Source organism: Lissotriton vulgaris, chromosome 2_1 (genome assembly GCF_964263255.1).
Source record: "Lissotriton vulgaris chromosome 2_1, aLisVul1.2, whole genome shotgun sequence".
NCBI lineage: Eukaryota > Metazoa > Chordata > Amphibia > Caudata > Salamandridae > Lissotriton > Lissotriton vulgaris.
The window spans coordinates 811530740-811552026 of NC_141687.1; the positions used below are offsets into that span (position 1 = coordinate 811530740).

Sequence of the window (21287 nt, forward strand, 5' to 3'; positions counted from 1 at the left end):
TAAAATTGATTATGTAGATCATATCTAGTGCCTTAGTTTCTCCAATCCCACAATTGTACAACCCGGAAAGTGATGACTTATCCAAAGACCCTCCCTGTGGACATTTGCTACGGATCTCAGTGTACGCTGTAAAAAGTAACTTTGACTTGGGAAGGGATTTTGGATGTTGACGATTGTGAAAAAACACAGGGTGTAGTAGCCATGGCTAAACTGTGGCATCTGTGCCTCCACTCATTGTTACTTTATCACTCTCTTTACTGTGGCTCAAGTGTAAGGTCCAGCCTGTAAAAGAAGATCTGAAAGAGACACGTTAGTGATAGATTCCTTACCTTAGAATATCCCCAGGCGTCAGACTGGATCCGGAAACTTTTGCGTAGCAGTACCCTTGCGCGTCGGTAGGCGTCGTCTGCGGCTCCGCATCCGTCGTCGGCTTCATGGGCGCAGTGATGACGTCGTCGGAGTACTTAGACGCCGCCTCCACGTGCTGACGTCAGTTCTTCTTTTTTCCGCGCCAGCCAGCGCAGATCTGGAAAGAGCCGTTACCCAAGTCAATTTTTGACTAACTTTTTGATCATTTTTTGATCATTCTTCGAAGTCTAACGACTCCGATTGGTGCCGTAGGGATGCCCGGATTTAAACACTGTGAGGAGTGTGACCGCACAATGTCGGTCACGGACCCCCACCACCTGTGTTTGACCTGTTTAGGCGTCGAACACGACGACAAGGCCTGCTCCGATTGCCGAGCCCTATCTTCAAAAGCCAGGTGGTAGCGGTCCCGCAGGCGACTCGAACTCCGGCAGTCGGCCCCGCGCCGCGTGAGGTCCCGGTCCCACGGGAGGTCGAGGGACAGGTCGCGGGGACGGAGCCACCACAGCTCCGGGAGTCGGCACCACTCCTCCGGGTCGAAGTCGTCGTCAGGTAAGAAGCACAAGAAGTCGAAGAGGCGTCATCGCTCTTCTGACTCCCCCCCACGCTCGCGCAATGCGGCCAGGGGTTCGGGTGACACCGCCCACGCGGCTCTTTCGGAGTCACAGGCTTCTCGTCCCGCCCCACACCCTCCGGTCCCTGGGCAGGACGCGACGCCGGAGGAGATTGAGCGCTTCCTCATGGCCATGAGGTCCCTTTCTCCTCCGACGGGCTCCGCGGCGCCTCCGGGCCCAGCGGACCCGTCTGGGGGCCCTAGCGGGTCGGGGGCTTTGGCCCCGACGCAGTCGGGTGCTTCGACACCACCGGCGCCTTCGGGCCCGGCGCCGCAGGGCCCCACGGTCCCATCACCGCCGGCGCATTCAGGCCCGGCGCCCCCGGCCTTTGGGCCCGGTGCCGCGGGACACCGCTGGACCTTCCTCGGGCTCTGGATCGTCACCGACGCAGTTTAAAGATTTCCACTTCTACGAACCGGCCCCATTGAATTACAACCCTGAGTATCAGGAGATGGGTGAGGAGGAGGATTGGGAGGCGTCTCATCCAGCCCCACACCCTCCGGTTCCTGGGCAAGACGCGACGCCGGAGGAGATTGAGCGCTTCCTCATGGCCATGAGGTCCCTTTCTCCTCCGACGGGCTCCGCGGCGCCTCCGGGCCCAGCGGACCCGTCTGGGGGCCCTAGCGGGTCGGGGGCTTTGGCCCCGATGCCGTTGGGGTGCTTCGGGCCCGGCGCCGCAGGGCCCCACGGTCCTGACACCGCCGGCGCCTTTGGGTCCAGCGGCCCCGGCGCCGCGGGACACCGCTGGACCTTCCTCGGGCTGTGGATCGTCACCGGTGGACCTTACGACCCCCCCCCGGCGTCGGTCCGTCAGGTGTCGCCTCCGGCGCCGTCCTCGGGCGGCGCCGCCCCCAATTCCTCCTTTGCTCCGGTTCTGACGTCGGAGCGGCGCCGCTGGGCGCCACATCCGACGCCGTTTGGAGATTTCCACTTCTACGAACCGGCCCCATTGAATTACAGCCCTGAGTATCAGGAGATGGGTGAGGAGGAGGATTGGGAGGGGTCTGAAGACCCTCTGACCAGGCAGTGTCAGTCTCAAGAGGACTGGGCAGGAGACCTTGGGGAGGCCAGTGGCCTGGACACCTCTCCAGACACTGGTTTTGGCTCTCATCCTACCGTGGCTTCGGAGGAGGGGGCAACCTATGGTGTGGTGTTGACGAGGGCTGCCAAGGCCTTGGGCCTTGAGCTCCCCGTCACGGCCCTGAGGACTAACCTCCTCACAGAGTTCCTTAAACCGCAGTCATGCTCGGCCGAGCCTCTGCTGCCCTTTAATGAGGCCTTTACTGGCGTTCCTTTGGGCACCTGGTCCTGGCCCGCTACGGGTTCGCCCGTAGATAGGAACGTGGCCAGACGCCACTGCCCAGCTCCGGGCGACCCATGTTTCCTGTCCTCCCACCCCACCCCCGAGAGTCTGGTCGTCCAGGCCTCTAATTCCCAGACCGCATTCCCGGCGGCTCCGCCGGACAGGGAATCCAAGAGGTATGAGAATTATGGAAAGAAAATATTCTCCTCCCTTAGTTTGGGACTGCGGTCTTCCAACACCGCATGCCTCTTGGGCCGCTACACCCACTCTCTCTGGGAGACGGTTGCGGAATTGCTGCCAGAGTGTCTGATGGAGGTACGGGCCAAACTCGGCCAAGCCCTGGTGGAGGGCCGAGATGCAGCCAAGTATTCGATCCGGCGTGGGCTGGATACCACCGACTCGCTCGGCAGAGCAATGGCAACGACGGTGGCAGTGATACGCCACGCCTGGCTGAGGTCTGCCAACTTTTCGGCAGATGTCCAGAACAGACTTATGGACATGCCGTTCGATGGCCGTCGCCTTTTCGGTGACAAAGCAGACCACGCGCTTGAGCGCTTTAAGGACTCCAGGGCTACGGCCAAGTCCTTGGGCCTCTCGGCCCCGCGCCAGTAAACGGCTGCTTTTCGCTCCTTTCATGGCCAAGAAAGGGGCGTCCCCGTGCGTGCCGCAAGCCACTCGCCGCAGACTAACACCCAGCGCGGCCGTGGAAACCGCCGAGGCGGCGGTCGGGGACAACGGCGAGGTCAGTCCACACCTTCCCCCGCAGCATCCGCCTCTAAACCCTCCTAGTCGGTGCTTTTTGACCCATGTGACGCCAGTGGGGGGCAGGGTTCGCCATCACCACTTTCACTGGCGCACTGTCACTTCGGACAGGTGGGTGCTGCAGATCGTCCGGAGGGGCTACTCCCTCCTCTTCGAGACGACTCCTCAAGCCATGCCACCGCAACTCCACCGCGTATCGGGGGATCACTTGCGGCTCCTGCAGGAGGAGGTTTCGGCCCTCTTGGCCAAGGGGGCCATCGAGCGAGTTCCTGGGCCAGAAGTAGGACGTGGTTGCTACTCCCACTACTTTCTGGTACCCAAGAAGGGCAAAGGGGGCCTATGCCCTATCTTGGATCTCAGGAACGTCAACGGCTTCCTCCGGAAGGAGAAGTTCAAAATGCTGACTCTGGCTCAGGTCTTAGCTGCCCTAGACCCAGGAGACTGGATGGTAGCGTTGGACTTGCAGGACGCGTATTTCCACATTCCGGTCCTGCCAGCCCATCGGCGTTACCTGCAGTTCACAGTAGGCCACGAGCACTTTCAGTTTACCGTGCTCCCCTTCGGCCTTACCAGCGCCCCGCGGGTGTTCACGAAGGTGATGGCGGTGGTCGCAGCTCATCTGCGCAGGTTAGGGGTGTCAGTCTAACCCTACCTCGACGACTGGTTGTTGAAGGCGGGCGCACCCCAGACAGTCGTCAACCACCTCCTGACTACGGCTGATCTCCTGCACCAGCTAGGGTTCTCCATCAATGTGCCGAAGTCACACCTGTATCCCTCTCAGAAGCACCTTTTCATCGGAGCGGTTCTCGACTCGGCCCAGTTTCGGGTTTACCGACCCGAACAGTGGGTTCCGGATATACAGGCTCTGATTCCAATCTTCCGGCCTTTATCCCGGGTTTCGGTCAGGTTGACGCTGCGGCTTCTGGGGCTGATGACTTCCTGCATCTTTCTGGTGCATCACGCCAGGTGGCGGATGCGGGCTCTGCAGTGGGAACTGAAGTTTCAGTGGGCCCAGCATCAGGGCAACCTGTCCGACCATGTCCTGAGATCGGAGGGCACTGCGAGACAGCTGCAGTGGTGGCTCACGGACCGCGATTGGGTCAGCGGCAGATCCCTCTCCCTTCCCCAACCGGAGCACGTAGTTGTGATGGACGCGTCCCTCCAGGGCTGGGGAGGCCACATGGGAGAGGCGGAGATCAGAGGCCTCTGGTCTTCGGCGGAGTCCCGGCTCCATATCAACCTTTTGGAGCTGCGGCCGATTCGTCTAGCACTGAAGGCATTCCTCCCGTCTGTACGAGGGAGTGTAGTGCAGGTGTTCACGGACAACACCACCGCCATGTGGTACTGCAACAAACAGGGCGGGTGGGGTCGTGGACCCTTTGCCAGGAGGCTCTGCGCCTCTGGCAATGGCTGGAACATCAGGGCGTGACTCTGGTGGTTCAACACCTGGCAGGTTCTCTGAACGCCAGAGCGGACGAACTCAGCCGTCGGTGCATGATGGATCACGAATGGCGTCTGAACTCGGACGTGGCGCAAGGTCTCTTTCTGCAGTGGGGAGAGCCTTGGTTAGATCTATTCGCCACCGAAGAGAACGCGCAATGTCATCAGTTCTGCGCGTTGGAATTTCCAAGGCGGCACTCGCTCGGAGACGCTTTTCGTCGCGAGTGGAGTTGCGGTCTGTTGTACGCCTTTCCGCCTATACCACTTCTGCCCAGAGTGCTGAAGAAGATCAAGCGCGACCAGGCCCAAGTCATCCTTGTGGCTCTCGACTGGGCATGAAGGTACTGGTATCCAGAGCCACTCAGTATGTCAGTCGATCCCCCGTTCGTCTGCCTCTTCAGGAGGACCTTCTGTCGCAGCAGCAGGGGCTGGTCCTCCACCCGAACCTGTCCAGTCTCCACCTCCATGCTTGGAGATTGAGCAGCGACAGTTGAGGCCATTTGACTTGCCTCCTGAAGTTTGCAACATCATTCTGGCAGCCAGGCGTCCCTCCACAAAGTCGGTATACGCCTGCAGGTGGAACAGATTTGTGGCATGGTGCACAGCAAAGGCTGTGGATCCCCTTAATGCCCCTCTTTCTGAGGTTCTCCTCTTTCTTCTTTCTCTTGCCCAGCAGGGCTCTGCTCTGGGCACTGTCAAAGGCTATCTTTCAGCCTTTCTGAGGCTGCCTGATCAACCTTCTTTGTTCAAGTCCCCTATCGTTAATCGATTCCTGAAGGGCATCACTCATACGTTCCCTCCTGTTCCCTTCGTGATGCCTCAGTGGGACTTGAACCTGGTTCTTACATTTCTGATGTGCACTCCCTTTGAGCCACTTCACAACTGTCCTCTTCGCCGTCTCACTTTGAAGACTACCTTCCTGGTAGCCATCACCTCTGCCAGGAGAGTGAGTGAGCTCCAGGCTCTATCTTGTAAACCTCCTTTCCTTTCAGTCCACCCGGACAAGGTTGTGTTATGGACAAGGCCATCCTTCCTCCCCAAGGTAGTCACGGCCTTCCACATTGGGCAATCTCTCACCTTGCCCACCTTATTTCCGCCTCCGCATCCCTCGAGAGAGAGGAAGAGCGGCTCCACCGTCTGGACCCAAAACGTGCGCTCTCATTTTATTTGAATCCCACACGCCAGTTCCGGGTGGATAACCAACTCTTTGTTGGTTACGTGGGTGCTAAGAAGGGGAAAGTGGTGCACAAGCGGACCATCTCGCGGTGGATCATCTTGTGTATCCAGGCGTGTTACTCCTTGGCTAAGAAGGAACCCCCTGTGGGGCTGAGGGCTCATTCCACTCGAGGCACAGCAACTACAACTGCCTTGGGCCGAGGTGTGCCCTTACAGGACATTTGCCAGGCGGCTACGTGGGCCTCGCTGCACACGTTTGAACGACATTATTGCCTGGACAGTCCAGTCCGGAGGGATGGCTACTTTGGCCGTTCCGTCCTCCAGGACTTTCTGGTGTGATTATTGGTTCGCAGACCCACCACCACGGGGTTGGTATTGCTGGGGTATCTATTCTAAGGTAAGGAATCTATCACTAACGTGTCTCTTTCAGATGCACAAGTTACTACTTGTGTAACGATATATCTGTAAGAGACATTAGTTAGTGATAGATTCCTTACGGACCCACCCATCCTCCCCGTTCTGCGAACCGATATCTAGGTTAAGGTCATCCCCTTTCAGGGCCCTAGTTTCATGGCACCAGTGTTGGTTTTTGGCATAGCTCTGCGTTTCTGGCGTGGAAAAGCTGTGTCTAAGAACTGACGTCAGCACGCGGAGGCGGCGTCTAAGTACTCCGACGACGTCATCACGGCGCCCACGACGCCGACGACGGACGCGGAGCCGCAGACGACGCCTACCAACGTGCAAGGGTACTGCTACGCAAAAGTTTCCGGATCCAGTCTGACGCCTGGGGATATTCTAAGGTAAGGAATCTATCACTAACTAATGTCTCTTACAGATATATCGTTACACAAGTAGTAACTTGTGCAGCAAGTACCTCGAAAAAAAATAGACTGAATCAAGCAAAACTTTCAAAATAATGCACATAGACTAAAAATGTGATGCTTTATAGGAAAATGCAGCAAATTTCTCTTTTGTGATGATAGTATTTCAAAATAAAATATTAATCTTCCCGTACATGTATGTGACCCAACTTTGATTTATGGAGGCTCAGTTGTGACAGGGTGTGGGCCACACTGCAGTTGAGGGGAGCTTAGCTGTGGCAGACGCTACTCAACTGTTGCGCAGTCTAACAATGACTGATGAGAGGAGAAGCACCACTGTCGCTGAGGTTGTTAATCGGTGATTGGAAGAGGGCGACTGTGTCAGGCTCCCTGATTTGATGGAGGAGGATCAAAGAGGGCCTGACCGTGACAAAGGAAGTCTAACTGTGATGAAACGTGCCTGGCTATGTGGAAGAAGGCCTCACAGTCATGGATCGAGGCTCCTGTGTGATTCTTTGATTTTTCGGTTGCATTACACACCTTGTAAACTATAGAACTGGGGTCTTTTGGACAACTTGTGCTGCTTTTGCAGTTCATTAGATGAAGCCAGTGATATGAATGTGGGGGCCTCTTGCCCACTACTCATTTGCAGTTGTTAGAGGGACACACTTTTTCAGTTCTTAAGCTCAGTATGTATTCTGAAAGCTGTCGGGCTGCTGGGTCTGATGGTTAAGGTGAATAACAGGCACGGTTATGAACTTTCAGGATGTGGTCGAGTGAGACCTATTATATGGAATGCGCTAGCTGCATCTATTTGAGGACTGCTAATAAATGTTGTAGGGCCTAGTCTCATCCGGTGTAATATTAGGGTATTTAGGTCTATTTTAAGCCTGTTTTCTAGTTATATCAGATAACTTGATTTAATACTTCACAATGATAGTGTATATGAATAATGTTATCGTTTTTTATATTTCCAGCTATATTTCTGTGCTTACTGTGGTGGTCTTGAAAATTAAAATTAAAAAAAGAGGAAGAAGAGCTTATGACATTTTCCGAAGCTAGCTTTCTGATAGCTAAATATTTATTCGCTTCAATTAGAAAATCCTGACACTTTTTGTTCATAAATGATAAACGTATCAGCTGAGAAATCTTATGCACCAAACCCCTTCATATGCGTTTCTGTAGCTTTAGTAGGTATTGAGGCAGATTTCACATCCTACTACATCTGCCCCTATCGGCCATAGTATTGTTTATTCCGATAAACCCTCAGATTCCTGCCTGCTTACCGTTTCTTCGGATGTTGGAGAGGATTGGATATTTTGTTTTATGCTTACTACTTTATTCCTGGCTATATCCGATTTTAGTTTCCAGGCCAAAAGTTTCCCACACCCTTCGCCATACTCGTGATTTGCTAATTTGCTCGCTTCCCACTTCGACCTTACTCTGTCTTCTAAAATGTCGGCTAGGGATTCTTTTTGTCTTTGTCTTTCCTTCTCCGCTTCCTCTCTTTTGTCTGTTCTGTGTTCAACCAGTAAGTGTGCGTCCAGCAGTTTAATTTAATTTTCCAGATCTCTTATCTTGTGTTTTATTGATTTTAGTCTGAATGCTCCTTGGCTTAATAATTTCCCTCTTAAAACTGCCTTGTAAGTGTCCCATGTGTTCTGTCTCGTTGTGCCTACCTTATTGTTTTCAAAAAAGAATTCTGTTTCTAACCTGAGCTCTTGTATGCATAGTTGATTGAGCAATATAGTCCGATCAATTGTCATTCTATTTTGTGTATCGTCCTTTGCAATGTAAGCTGGACTGCAGAGTGATCTGATAGGTGAGCAGGAAGATGATCTAGTTTTATTACATATTCTGAAAGGCTTCTGTCAATTAAAAAATAATCAATTCTTGATTTATGCCCTAGTTTCTTATTGTGTAGAGTAAAAGGTTGTCTTTTGTCTCCTTTTGTTTTCCAAATATCCAGTAAATTTAGGTCTCTCTTATAAATTCCCAGCCACTCTCTCATATTGCGAAGATTTTTATGTTTTCCCGGGGGTGATCTATCTACTTTAGGGTCTATAATTATGTTAAAATCGCCTCCCAATATTATTGGAGAGGTGGCTGACAACAAGTGAGTATATAGCTTTTGTAATGGCTCTGAGTCGTCTGTGTTTGGGCCATAGTACCCTGCTATTGTATAGAAATTATTTCCAGTTCTTACCCTAGCTATTGCCCACCTACCTGTACTGTCTATTTCATAAGATTCGAGCTTAGCTTTGAGGGTTTTTTTGAAAATGATAGCTATCCCCTTTACGTTGCATTGTTGATTCGTGCATACGTACGTATCTACCCATCCAAGATTTTTCATTATCTGATTCCATTCTTCTTTCAAAAGATGTGTTTCCTGTAATATGATTACTTCACTATCTGCTGTCTTTAAATATTCTAAAATTCTATTTCTTCTATTCTTCACTCTGAGACCGTTTACATTCCATGAGAGTATGTTAAGCTTTCTGTTAATTGACCCCATCTTTTAACTGAATTGTATATTGCATACTGGAAGTAATAGTGGATTTGATAGTGGTTTTATTAGTTGGAACCCTTAATTCCCGGATTTTCTGGAGGTTTGAGGATTTTTTTTTATTTTTTTCCCTAGTTTGCTCCCCACCCGTGTTCTGTTTTATATATTTTGATTTTGTTTCATGTGCATTTTGTTTACCCTCCCTGGGGAAGCCTCCTTCTTCTTTTTTCAGGGCTATTCTCTTGCCCCTTTCAGGCTCCTTGACTCTTCTATTTTAAATTTGCGCTTATATTTACTCTTTCTGCTTTTTCTGTGGTAAATTTCTTGAGTGTTTCTATTGGTTCGTGGGATTTTCAGACCTGATATCTCGTGCCATCTCGAGAAATTCTTTGACCTCCTCAGGGTCTCGTATATTTCGCATTTTATTTCTCCACATAATTCTGAGCGATGGAGGGAACTTCATTTGTACCACGGCGCCAAGGGATTTTAGTTCTGCCATGAATTGTCCCAGCTCCCACTGCCGATCTTGTGAGGCTTTGGACATAGCTGACCTTATCCTGAAGGACCAATTGTCCTTACTGAAAACTCCCTTTTTAAGAGCTTCGCCTAGTATTCTCTCCTTCAACATATGTTTTAAAGTTGATGAGGATTTTCCTAGGATTTTTCCTTTCTTTAGCTTTTCCGAATGGATCTCGGTGAACCCTTTGTATGTCTTCTTATAGGATTTCTTTACTGGTCCAAGGAAAGTGATCTGCAAGTAGAGTGATTACAAAGTTTTTGGTATCGGATCCTTCTTGATTTTCCGGGACATTTAAGATCCTTATATTGTTTTTTCTGGCCTGATTTTCCAAAGACTCAAGTTTCTCGCTCATATTTTTTCCTTCTTTTCTTAAGGTTCTGATCTCCTTTTGATGAGCATCTACTTTTTTACTAAGACCTCCTACCTCTTCTTCCACTGCTGTCACTCTATCACCAAGCTCTTTTAATTTGCAGTCTAGTGCTTCGCAGGTACTTTGAATTTTAGCCTGATTAGCCTCAGAAATCGCAAATTTGTCTCATCTCATTTAGCATTCTCTCCATGAATTTCTCCATGTGGTTTGTCTTAGACTCAGCGCCATTTCTCGTTGTTAGGCTTCATCTTCCTCTTCTGTTGTATCTTTTTCGCTGCTCAGTTGATGTGCTTCCCCTATCCCTGCTTGGTCGATTTGGCTTGCTTCCTCCATATTTGTAGTTTTGAAATTCTCGAGGTCCTGTGTCTCTAGGTTTGGGTCTTGGGCACTTGGTGCGGTGAAAAGGGTGTCACTCGGTCCCTGTTGTATAGTTTGGTCTCTCTGTGCCCTGATAGATGGATGGGTTCCTTGTTGAGAGAGGTGTTGGACTTTAAAGAAGGTTTTCAGAGATGGAGTGATTTTTGCTTTCGGGACTCCCTTCTCGTCTGGGTTTACCTTATCTGCTCGGACTTAGGTATAGGGCGTATCTTCTTGGGCTTTTTACCGGACTTCTTCGGGGTTATACCTTTAATTGCTGGGGGGTTATGATCCTGTTTGAGGTATTGTTTACTTCTGAGACTGTAGCAAGACCGTGTATGCCTATTTTGCTCTGTTTGGGAATCTATTCCTTTCTTTGACACCCCCTGATTGTATGTGCTCAAAGGAGTGTTTAAAGAGGTAGCTGACGTATCAGCAAATTTTACTCCCCTACTCTCAGTCTCTATTCTGAGGGTTTTAATACCCTCAATAGTCGTGTGCGAGCCAATGTCAATAGGGTTGAAATCACCTATCCCCCCCCCCCCCAATGCCTTGCTCATGAGCTGATGCTTGCTAATTTGCTCTTTTATCTCTGAGTGTTTAATTACAGGCACATTGAAGTGGTCTGCTCCCTTGAGGTGACACCGGAAAAAAGAATCTTTTTTCGCTTTAGCACTTACTTCTACTTTCACTGCTGTTGCTTCCGTTGTTACTGACACCACCTTCGCTGCTTGGGGGTTCTCAGCGCGATCGTTCTGGTGTTTGTGGGAGTAACTGCTATCGCAAACCATCGGCGTCCATGGGCTTCCCTGTGAGCCCTCTGTATGCACTGTCTGCCCCCAACGAGCTCTGCCGCTTTCGCCCCGGAAGTGGAACCCGAGTCTCCCGGCGATGCTCCAGAGATTCTTCCTCGCAGAAGCGGCGGCTGCCCAGGTTCTGAGACTCACTCAGTCAGCGGCGTCTCGCGTTTCTTTCTCCTCCCGATCCTGACGCCAGATTCTTTCCGTGCCTAACATGAGGTAGAAGGTAGGATATTTGTTTTTTCACTCGGGATAAAGTTGTTTCAGTCGGTTTTTGCAGATTTCTGTTCTCAAGTCATAGTTTATGAAAAAAGCGCCATTCCTGTGGATTTTTCCTGGATACGAGTCAGGAGCCTCCGACCGGACGTCCTACCCGGCCGCCATCTTCCCCCCTCGCTGAGTTATACTCGGAAGATGTAAACCCATCGGAAGAACAAATAGAAGCCTATTTGAACACTCTACCCACCGTTGCCCTAACAGAGGAGGAGAAAACAGTCCTAAATGAAGAATTCTCTAAAGAGGAAGTAGAAGAGATAATAAAGAGTCTGAAAAAAGGAAAGGCTGCGGGCCCAGATGCTCTTCCAAACGAACTATACATGGCGCTTAGAGAAACGCTGTCTGCCACATTTCACAGATCTACTCAATATGGTGTATAAACAACACGAAAAGATCCCAGATTCTTGGAATGATGCCATTATACCTATAATACTAAAACCTGGAAAAAACCCAACACTGTGCGAATCATACCGGACAATTTCACTGCTTAATTGTGATTATAAGATCTGCACCAAAATTATGGCAAAAAGGTTGGGGAAAATGATGAACCAATTGATTCATTCTGGCCAGAAGGGCTTCATCAAAGGAAGACAACTTCAAGACCTGACTCACGAGTTATTCGGGGCAATAGACGTAGCTTCCTCCGAAAAATCCCCCCTTACAATACTTACATTCGATGCCGCAAAGGCGTTCAACCGGGTGAATTGGGGTTTTCTGAATAAAGTTATGAGAAGAAATAATCTGGGAGAGTCCTTTTTACATACAGTGAAGGAGATCTATAGAACCCCGAGATCAAAAATCCTGGTGAACGGATGTTTAACCGATAATAAACAAATTGAAAGAGGCACTAGGCAAGGGTGTCCGCACTCGCCCCTACTGTTTAACTTGTACATTGAGCCTTTGGCAAATTTGTTAAGGGGAAACGTAAAAATACTTCCATTCAAACATCATGAATGGTCTAAAAAAGTGGCCCTTCATGCCGACGATTTAATGCTCTTCACCAACGATCTTCTATACCTGAAATCAAAACCACCCTCGAGAACTTTGGGACAGTCTCAGGCTATCTAGTTAATCACTCCAAAACTGAAATTATGACATGTAACACAAATCTGTCCAACCCAAATACAAATAAAGAAATTAAATACTTAGGGATCACAATAGTACATGATCTGGAAAAAATACCACAGATAAATCTAAAAAGAGTAGCAGGCGAAACAAGAAAACTTCTAAAGACCTGGAATAGCCTCCCATTAAGTTTCATAGGCAGATCAAATATTATAAAAATGTCTATATTACCTAAATATACATACCTGTTCAACACAATTCCCCTAGAATTTAAAAAGAACTCACTGAAAAAATTACAAGGAGAAATTGCGAGCTTTATATGGGCGTCTAAGTGAACTAGTATATCGTGGAAAAAATCAGAAGAAGAAAAGAACACGGTGGGATAGCCAGCCCTGATCTGTGGGAATACTATAGAGCCTTCTTCTTTAAAAACATGAGACCATTGCTGAGAGTCTACCATTATTATCCTGAATACCTTCAAGCAATGACTGTGAAAGTCGACCACTTCTTATACAAAAATCGGCCACCCAAAATTAAAAATAAAATAAAAATTAAAGGTCCTGAAGGACGCGGCCAGAATGTGGGCCCAAATTAGAGGGACTCTAAATATTTCATACTACAGCCCTATGGCTCCTATATGGGATTCCCCAGGTACCCCGGACTGCTTAAAAGATAGCTTAGCAAATCTGTTGAAAATAGCCAACATCGAACATTGGGGTCAAATATTGAATGGATCATCATTGATCACTTGGGAGAGTCTTCAAATCATTACCAACTCTACCATTTCCAAATTCAAATATTATCAGCTATCCAGCTGGGCAAATACTCTTACATATCAGGAAAAAGACACTGAAGAGCTAGAAAAAGAAATGCTGAAAGTCCTACCCATAAAGAAAGAGATAGCCAGATGGTATTGGGCCCTAATAACATCAGAAGACGAAAATGTTCAGATCGCAGAACTAATCTGGGGGAAGAACCTACAAATTCCAGATCTTGAGGAGATGTGGCTAAATCAATCGAGAAATGCTGGGCTACACTAAAATCAGCAGCTCTAAAGAAGAACCATATCTTCACGATCCATAGGGCCTATTGGACTCCTAAAAAACTGTCAAAATTTAAAGGTGCCCAAACTAGAAAATGCCCGAAATGCGGAGAAGAGAAGGCTGACAACATCCATATCTTCAAAGAGTGCCCATCTCTCGATGAGTTCTGGTCCAGTGTGGGTAAGACCTTAAGCTCAATCCTTCAGCAGCAACTAACTGTAAGTACCACTCTTGTAATTTTGGGGATTGACTACACAGGATTCGGTAAACTAACAAAAGAGCAAGAAAACCTGGTTTTTGTTTTGATTCTCCTCGCAAGAAGGGAGATATGTATTAAATGGGTCGGTCCAGTACCCCCCACGGTTGGGGAATGGATGAGTTCAGTTTTGAAAATAAACAAACTAGATAGAAGGGGAAAGCATACTAACAGGAATACATTTTGGGAAATATGGGAAAATCATTTTAATCCCAACTAGTGGTCGAGATGGAACTATGATCCTATGATTAAGCGATGGTAACTTCTGTTGATGAGTATAATACTCATCGAGTAGTCAATGGTGGCTATCTCCCCCCTAACATCGAAAAAAACAGAAAAGTTATTTATGTGTGGGCTCCAAAGGGGACTCCTATGCAAATTGGATAGAATGGGAAACTCCCCTAGCACACTCGTATATGGGGGCAGTGCAGGTACACCAGTTGCAGAGGCTGAAACCCGATATTCCCAAAAAGCATAACATCGCAATATGAGGATAAAAAAAAAAAGATAAACCCTCAGATTTGTGTCAACAAATTTCAGACTTTTGAAGCACATTGTAAATGTCTTTGAAAAGCCTTAAGAACTGCCTGCATGTGTAACACTCTGCTCTAGAGAAATATATGTTACGTGCTTCTTGCGTAAACTTACTTCTTAACAGTAAGTAAATACAAAGGTACATTTTCTCCTACCTATCAATGCTGACATAAATAAACAGAAAAAAGGATAAAGTTGTACATACTTCATAATGTGAAGTTAATCGCTTGTTCAGAATTTACCTAGCGATATTCTGACTTGGCCGTGGAATATTCATATCCATGATTTAACTCTGTGATCTGATGCTGTAGTAGCAACATTGGGCACTAGGATGTGCCTAGTTTATTTCAGTTTTGAAGTAGTAGCGCGCCCTACTTGTAGGCCTTTCATCCTCTGAAAATATGGATTGGTGCATAGCAGCTAAACGCTGGTGACTTTTGTTCAGGTTTGTCACTGTGAATGCTGTAGTATCCGTTGCGCCTATCATGAGAAGTGTTGGTATCATGGATAGCCTGTCCTGTGATGTGACAGACGTTTGCTGGCTGGCACAGGATTTGAGCTATCATCACTGAAAAGATGTGGAGAGCATGCACTGAGAACTTGATGGTGGTTGGCGGGTAACTTCCAAAAATTGGTATAAGCTCCTAAATGAAAATATGTAGCTTCCCTCCTCAACCAGGGAGTAGAGGTTCCAACATAAATCAGGCAGGGTCATCTTCATATTGTAGAAAAATGTCTTTTCATATAAAAACTCAGTTGTACTGGCTCTGGGTTGTTAGTGCATTCAGTTGAAGAGTTGAATGTTTGCCCACGTGGTATTCTGGATCAAAGGTGCAGTCTGTTTTTGCCTGGTGTTTTTTTTATAGAGGTGCGCCATTCAGCCTGCAAAAGGTTGCAAATGGAATCCCCTTCATTTGTAAAGGTCACTGCTGGAGGTCAGTTGCTTTCAATGGTCTTTGCAAGTTTCTGTAGTTAGTTTCCCTTGAAGATAACGGAGGAAGAGGACTGTGACCGATATCATCTTGGTCATGTCTAGCATGAATTGATTCAATTTAAGTTACTTGTCCAGTTCTGATGTAAGCATTGGTGATTAAGTAGGTTCATCAGGCTTCTGTTACTGCTCACTGAAGGGCAACTCTACACATAGCATGACATGCAGTTCAGGCGAATTCTAGAGGCTAGTGGTGGTGGTTCGGAGTTTGGAAGGTTAGGCAGATTAGTTTCTTTTCATAGTGGAGTTCTCTCCATATGGGACTGGTTTGGAGCTGCATTTTGCTCCTGGATGATGTGGCTTCTGGTAACGCTTATCCTGGAGAACGAAGCAAGCAAGCAGCACAGGTACCAAAGAATACCCACGCTTCTCTTGCAAACACTGTTTGCCCAATACAGTTCTTTATAATGGTGCATGACCATAAACATGGGCCGCATGTCATATTCTTGATGTTTTACTCGGAGCTGATACAGATGGGGGAGGGGGGCTCTTGCAAATCAGTCTCGGAGGTGCACTAAAAGGGACAGTCCGTCCACGTCCCCCCCGAATAACAACACAAGTAACCAAACACATGTGTTTTCCTCTAGTTTGGCTTCACCAATGCCGTGCATTTCGAGTCCCTGTGGGTCAGTCAGATTTTTGATCTATGTGTGCTCATACCATTGCCATTTAGACGTCCCTGCTGAAAACAACAAGCATTTACAATGCAATAGGTCTCGCAGCATTAAAGTTTGAGTTATTGGCATTGTGTATGACAATGCCAATAGTTATAACTTTCGCAAATGTGACACCTATTGCATTTGTACTCCCAAGATAGTGCTAATAGGGATGCTTTTCCAAGGCGGCACTTCTGGGTTGGGATAACAGAGGAATGGGGCAGCTCCTGGTTGTTGTACCCCAAGACTGTAACACTTATTGGTTCTGGTGCCTCGTTTTGTTGTAGTATCTCAAGAAGGCAACACATCCCAGTCTCTCCAAGATGCCACCACTCTCTAACGTGTCACCTTAACATGGCTTCGTATCCTGAAATAAGAAGCGCAAAAAGGCTTAACAGTGTCGGCTGCACCAAGCTGCTTGAGCTAGTCTGGCTTCACACTAACATGTGCTATAATTAACAAAGGTGGTTGATATGCCCGTAACGTCACGTCTGCCTAATATCCATTCATAAGAAAACACATCGCTTAAAATGTCTGGCTTCACACCAACATGTGCTGTGGTAGGCTGCCAATTCCTAAGAGGGCAGCACCTCTGCTGCTCTGATTTATCGCTTCCTTTCTTAAGAAAAATCTGATGCACATGTGCTGGAGAAGAGGGCTCAGAACTAGCCTCTACCCTGTTCTCACCACCACCTCCCATCCCCGAGAAAAAGCGACGAGACATACCCTCTCCTGCCAGGGCTGCAAGGGAACAGATTACAAAGTGCTGATCAGGGGGTCGAAAGCGATGAGATCAGATGTGCTGGGAACTTAACGCGGGCTCTTCCAAGAAGACAGCTTCCTGGCTTTTACAAAGCCTCCAGACCCGCACCCAAAACCCCAAAAAAATAACACACTCATCAGTGGTGACAAAACAAAAGCTGTTCAGTGACGCCAGACATGCAGGCAGGTACCTATTCATGATCCCCCCCCACCCTCCCCAAAAAAGTATTTGCCCCATCAAGTGCACAGAGCTTTTCAGGGGCTCGACACTAACCCATCTAGGCCACTGTCCTCTATCTGCCTCTTACCAAAACCTCAGTAAGCACCCCTTCCCACAACGCGGGGCTGTGCGGAGAAACACTGGTTTAATGTGCGTCTGTCTGCAGCTCCGCACAAAAGTCACTCCGGAAGTGCTGCAGCAAATATCAATTCGGGGGGATAATCGAGTTAATAGGGGCACATGAATGAACTTTACACAACCTTTCGCTCCTGCCCAGGAGTCCCTAAGCGCAAGCGTGCTCTTGCCTACGCTGAGGCGATGCACCTCGCACTCTGGCTGACATAGGAGCCGCTCAAGGTGACACCACGGACGGGGACTGTAGGATATCGTCATGCTGCAGCGTTAGTGCGTTCTCTGCTACCTGAACACCACACATGACTCCAGGTGGCGGAGAGCTTTCTTGTAGAGCCGGAGCCCCTTCTGCTGGTGCGTGAGGTAAGCGAAGGACATGGCAGCTTCCTAGCGGCAGGCTCGCACCAGGCGGCTGAACCCACGGCCTCCCGTTCCTCCCGTTCCTCCCAGCTAACCGGTTTCGGTGGCCCTTTAGAAACAAAAGACTGGCTTACACGATAAGTGTAAGGTTGGTCGCCATCTTAGAGCTGTAGTTCGTAGTGGTTAACAGTCTACAAACATGCAAAATAAACGGCTAAAAGGTACTTGTCAACTTCGCTCATTGATACCGTTGACGTTTAATTTGAATATCAAACATTAAGAGGGAAACGAAACAATAAAGTCCAACATTTTTTTTACAGATCTATTAAATTAATAAACTAACACATACGCTTTCTAATTTGCAATTAACTGATTTCCATTAATTGTGAGTATCTGTTGGAACGCGAAGTTGTCCTTGAGGAAAACTACCGTGGGGCGGGACTTCCGTGTCCTGCTGGAAGTTCGCGCCCACGGAGTGGCTGGCTAGGAGAGGAGCAGTGGTGATGCGGGGCTCCTATGCCTGAGGGAGAGCCGCGCGGTGGCGGCTGAAGTCCGGAGTGGCGGTAAGTGGGCCTTAGTTGTAGTGGGGGTGGATCTCGGTGCACTCGTGTGTGTGTGTGTGTGTGTGTGTGTGTGCGCGCGCGTGTGTATGTGTGCGACGGCGGGGGTGTTCTCTGTATGTATGTGTGCGTGCGTGCATGGGCGCTCGTGTATGTGTCTCTGTGTATGCGCATGCATGTGTCGTGTTGGAGCTTCCCAGGAGCCAGTAGCTGGCCACAGCGAGCACGTTCGCGTGGCTCGCTCCGATCGCCTTCTCGGAGAGGAAATGCGCGCAGCCAGGTGCTGTCTCCTGGAAAGCTGCGTCACTCACAATAGGTCTCTGGCGAGACAGCGCTTCGCGCTGTAATCGCCACGAGACCTAAAAAGAAGTGAAGAATGAAATGTTTAAATGAATATGAACCGCTGAAGATGCATTCCATACTACCCTGATTTTGCTCATTACAGACGGGGACCAGTTGCATGCAAAGAGGCGCGGTCCATCAGCATGGCCTGGTAAGCTGCGTGAGTAAGATTTATTTACTTCCAGTTGGAGGTCAGACCTACAACTCGCTGCACTCTTGATACTTTTCACAAATCCCTTACTTCCCACTGACTAAGCACACAGCTGCCTGTCATTTTCATGCTAAATGCTTAAATGAAATTCAGGTTCAGATTTGAACATAAGATTTTGTCCAGTGAAATACTTGACTTGCCAGATGAGTGATGTGGCTTTACATCTTTGGCACCAAATGAAGAAGCAATGATATCACGAATTACGTTTTCACTTTAAATAAAATGTTTTGTAGGAAAACACATATTTATTCGACTTCTTAATTAATTATTTTAATGTTACTTTGGTTTCAGTGTAGAATATGTTATGTGTGGGCTTTACACTGGAAGCATAATTTTGATTGGATTATGTATTCATAATAAACACACTTTGTACGTAGTGAGGTCATAGCCATTGATTTGAAGTGTAGGTTTTTGTAGTGTAGTTTGCAATTTTGGTGTGGATGGATTTCTTTTAACGAGTAAATGTACTTCAGCAAGTACTGATCTGCCATAAAATATCGTGAGGCAGCCTACCCTTCCTTGACCATTAAACTTTTAAATGTTTTGTTTGAGCTCATAATATCAGGGAATCAGGGCTTCACCATAACCTTGCCGCCTAATCCTTTCTTCTGGATTGCCTTGTTCAAGTGGCGGACAGGCTGGTGAGTGCTTTTTGGGACATGTCATTCTGTGCTCATTTATTCAAAGTACATTGTGTGACATGTAAGGGGGGTGGTGTGTGTATGTGTGTTTATCTGTGTTGTCTGGTACTACTAGTGTCAGTGGCTGAATCGGGGTGTTGTCACAATATGTGACCCTTTGTTAAGCAAACAGGTGTTACCCCAGTATTGGAACTTTCATAGATCCCCATGCTTTATATCATTCCCCGTCGTCGGAATGGGAGTCTCGGTAACAAAAATACCATAGCTGTAGGTACAAAAGACCAAGGAAAAAGGCCTAGGCCTCATTCTCTTTTGTAGCAAATAACCCTCTTTGTGTAAAAGAGACCAAACTTAGGCCTCAGCCACTCAGAAGTGCCTCACCACTTAGAACCCTCCCGAAGGAACCTCAGAGTTTCTACCGCACGTTGTGCTTAGGGAGTCTCCTGTGAGCTCTGCTCAACTTCTACTCTTCAAAAGGATTTACTTCAGGATTTTTCTTCAGAATCTTTCAGATTCACTTCAGGATTGTTGCTGCCTTACAAGATGTCAGAAGTGGAGAAGAAAAAAGCCCTTTTCAAGCCTTGTTCCACCTATGGCAAGAAAAGGCTTTTTATGGAGGATAAGCACAAAGACTGCATCTATTGCCTCTATCCTGACCACCAGGCTGCTGACTGTAAGATCTGTCGCACCTTTTCAACCAAAACCCTCCGGGACCGTGAGGATAGGCTCTTGACATGGCTTCAAAAGCTTAAATCCAGGAAGGAGATTGTCTCTAGTGACAGTGAGGATGCAGCGTTGATGTCTTCTACGAGAAGGTCAGTGAAGAGGGGTAGGGGTTCCCCATCTCCTTCTATGGAAAGATCTTCAAAGGCCTCAAAAAAGACCCCTAGTGAGTCTGAGCGCCCAGGTCCCAGCAAATCTCCTCACCGAGGTCGCCATTCCAGCAACGAGCGGTATCACACGCCAGATTCACTCGACGTCTGGTCGTTGGAGAAAACCCTTGTGAACCGACACTCTCGACCCCTGTGCCAGTGTACAAGTTACGAGGACATTGCCAATTTCATTCTTTGAGTCATGTGATGATCTCACCATAGCAACGATCCAACTAGGAAGCCTCATTCACGGCTATCGATGCGAGCGATTTTTTCGCACAGCGTATGACACTACGGAGCTATCCTTTAGACACTACGGAGCGATCTCCTTTTAGAATTAGCCATACCGTGAGACTACTCTACTCACATTCTGGATATTGCCATATCTGCCGGTCCCGGGCCAGTATCTATCTCCACCGCGACTGTACCATATTACCTTTGTTGCCTGCCCCGTACCCTGTCCTGATGAAGACCCCCCAGCAAGGGTACCACTAATCCCTGCGATACATTGAGGGTCAAAACGTCGACAACAGTACCTCGTTTGTCAACTTCACGCCGATATTGTCACAGTAAATGTATTTATTTTCATATCGAACCAATGGTCCTTGTATATTGTGTATGACAATTTATTTACCAATACATTCTTGACAATTGGTTGATTTTACTGTCACAATTCCCTTCGATCACACTATCCTCACCTAATCACTCCCTCCCTCCCCCAGGGGCACTGTATAACCTACTATATTGTATAATTGAATTGGTAGTATATTTAATATACTTATCCCCATTGTGAATAAAACAATGCGGATTCATTTAGTGTGTTTTTTGATTTTTTTTCTAAATTGTATATTCGTTGTTTCACTATCGCTGGAACCCCTTCCTCTCAGTATATTTTGTGGAGGATAAGCACAAAGACTGCATCGATTGCCTCTATCCTGACCACCAGGCTGCTGACTGTAAGATCTGTCGCACCTTTTCAACCAAAACCCTCCGGGCCAGTGAGGATAGGCTCGTGACATGTCTTCAAAAGCTTAAATCCAGGAAGGAGATTGTCTCTAGTGACAGTGAGGATGCAGCGTCGATGTCTTCTACGAGAAGGTCAGTGAATAGGGGTAGGGGTTCTCCTTCTCCTTCTATGGAAAGATCTTCAAAGGCCTCAAAAAAGACCCCTATTGAGTCTGAGAGCCCAGGTCCCAGCAAATCTCCTCACCGAGGTGTAAAGGAGAGGGAAGGACCAACTACGCCTTCTACAGGTAAGAAGACTGCCACAGCCTTCAAAAAACCTTCATCCCAGTCTTCTGAGAGGAGTTCAAAGTCCTCGACGACGAAGA

At 48.0% G+C, this 21287-nt stretch overlaps 1 protein-coding gene across 1 annotated transcript in view; it reads left to right on the forward strand.

Annotated features, from left to right (window-relative positions):
* The window catches only part of AGPS (alkylglycerone phosphate synthase), a 760022-nt gene that overhangs the window by 369266 nt on the left and 369469 nt on the right, over positions 1-21287 (forward strand). The window lies entirely within an intron of this gene.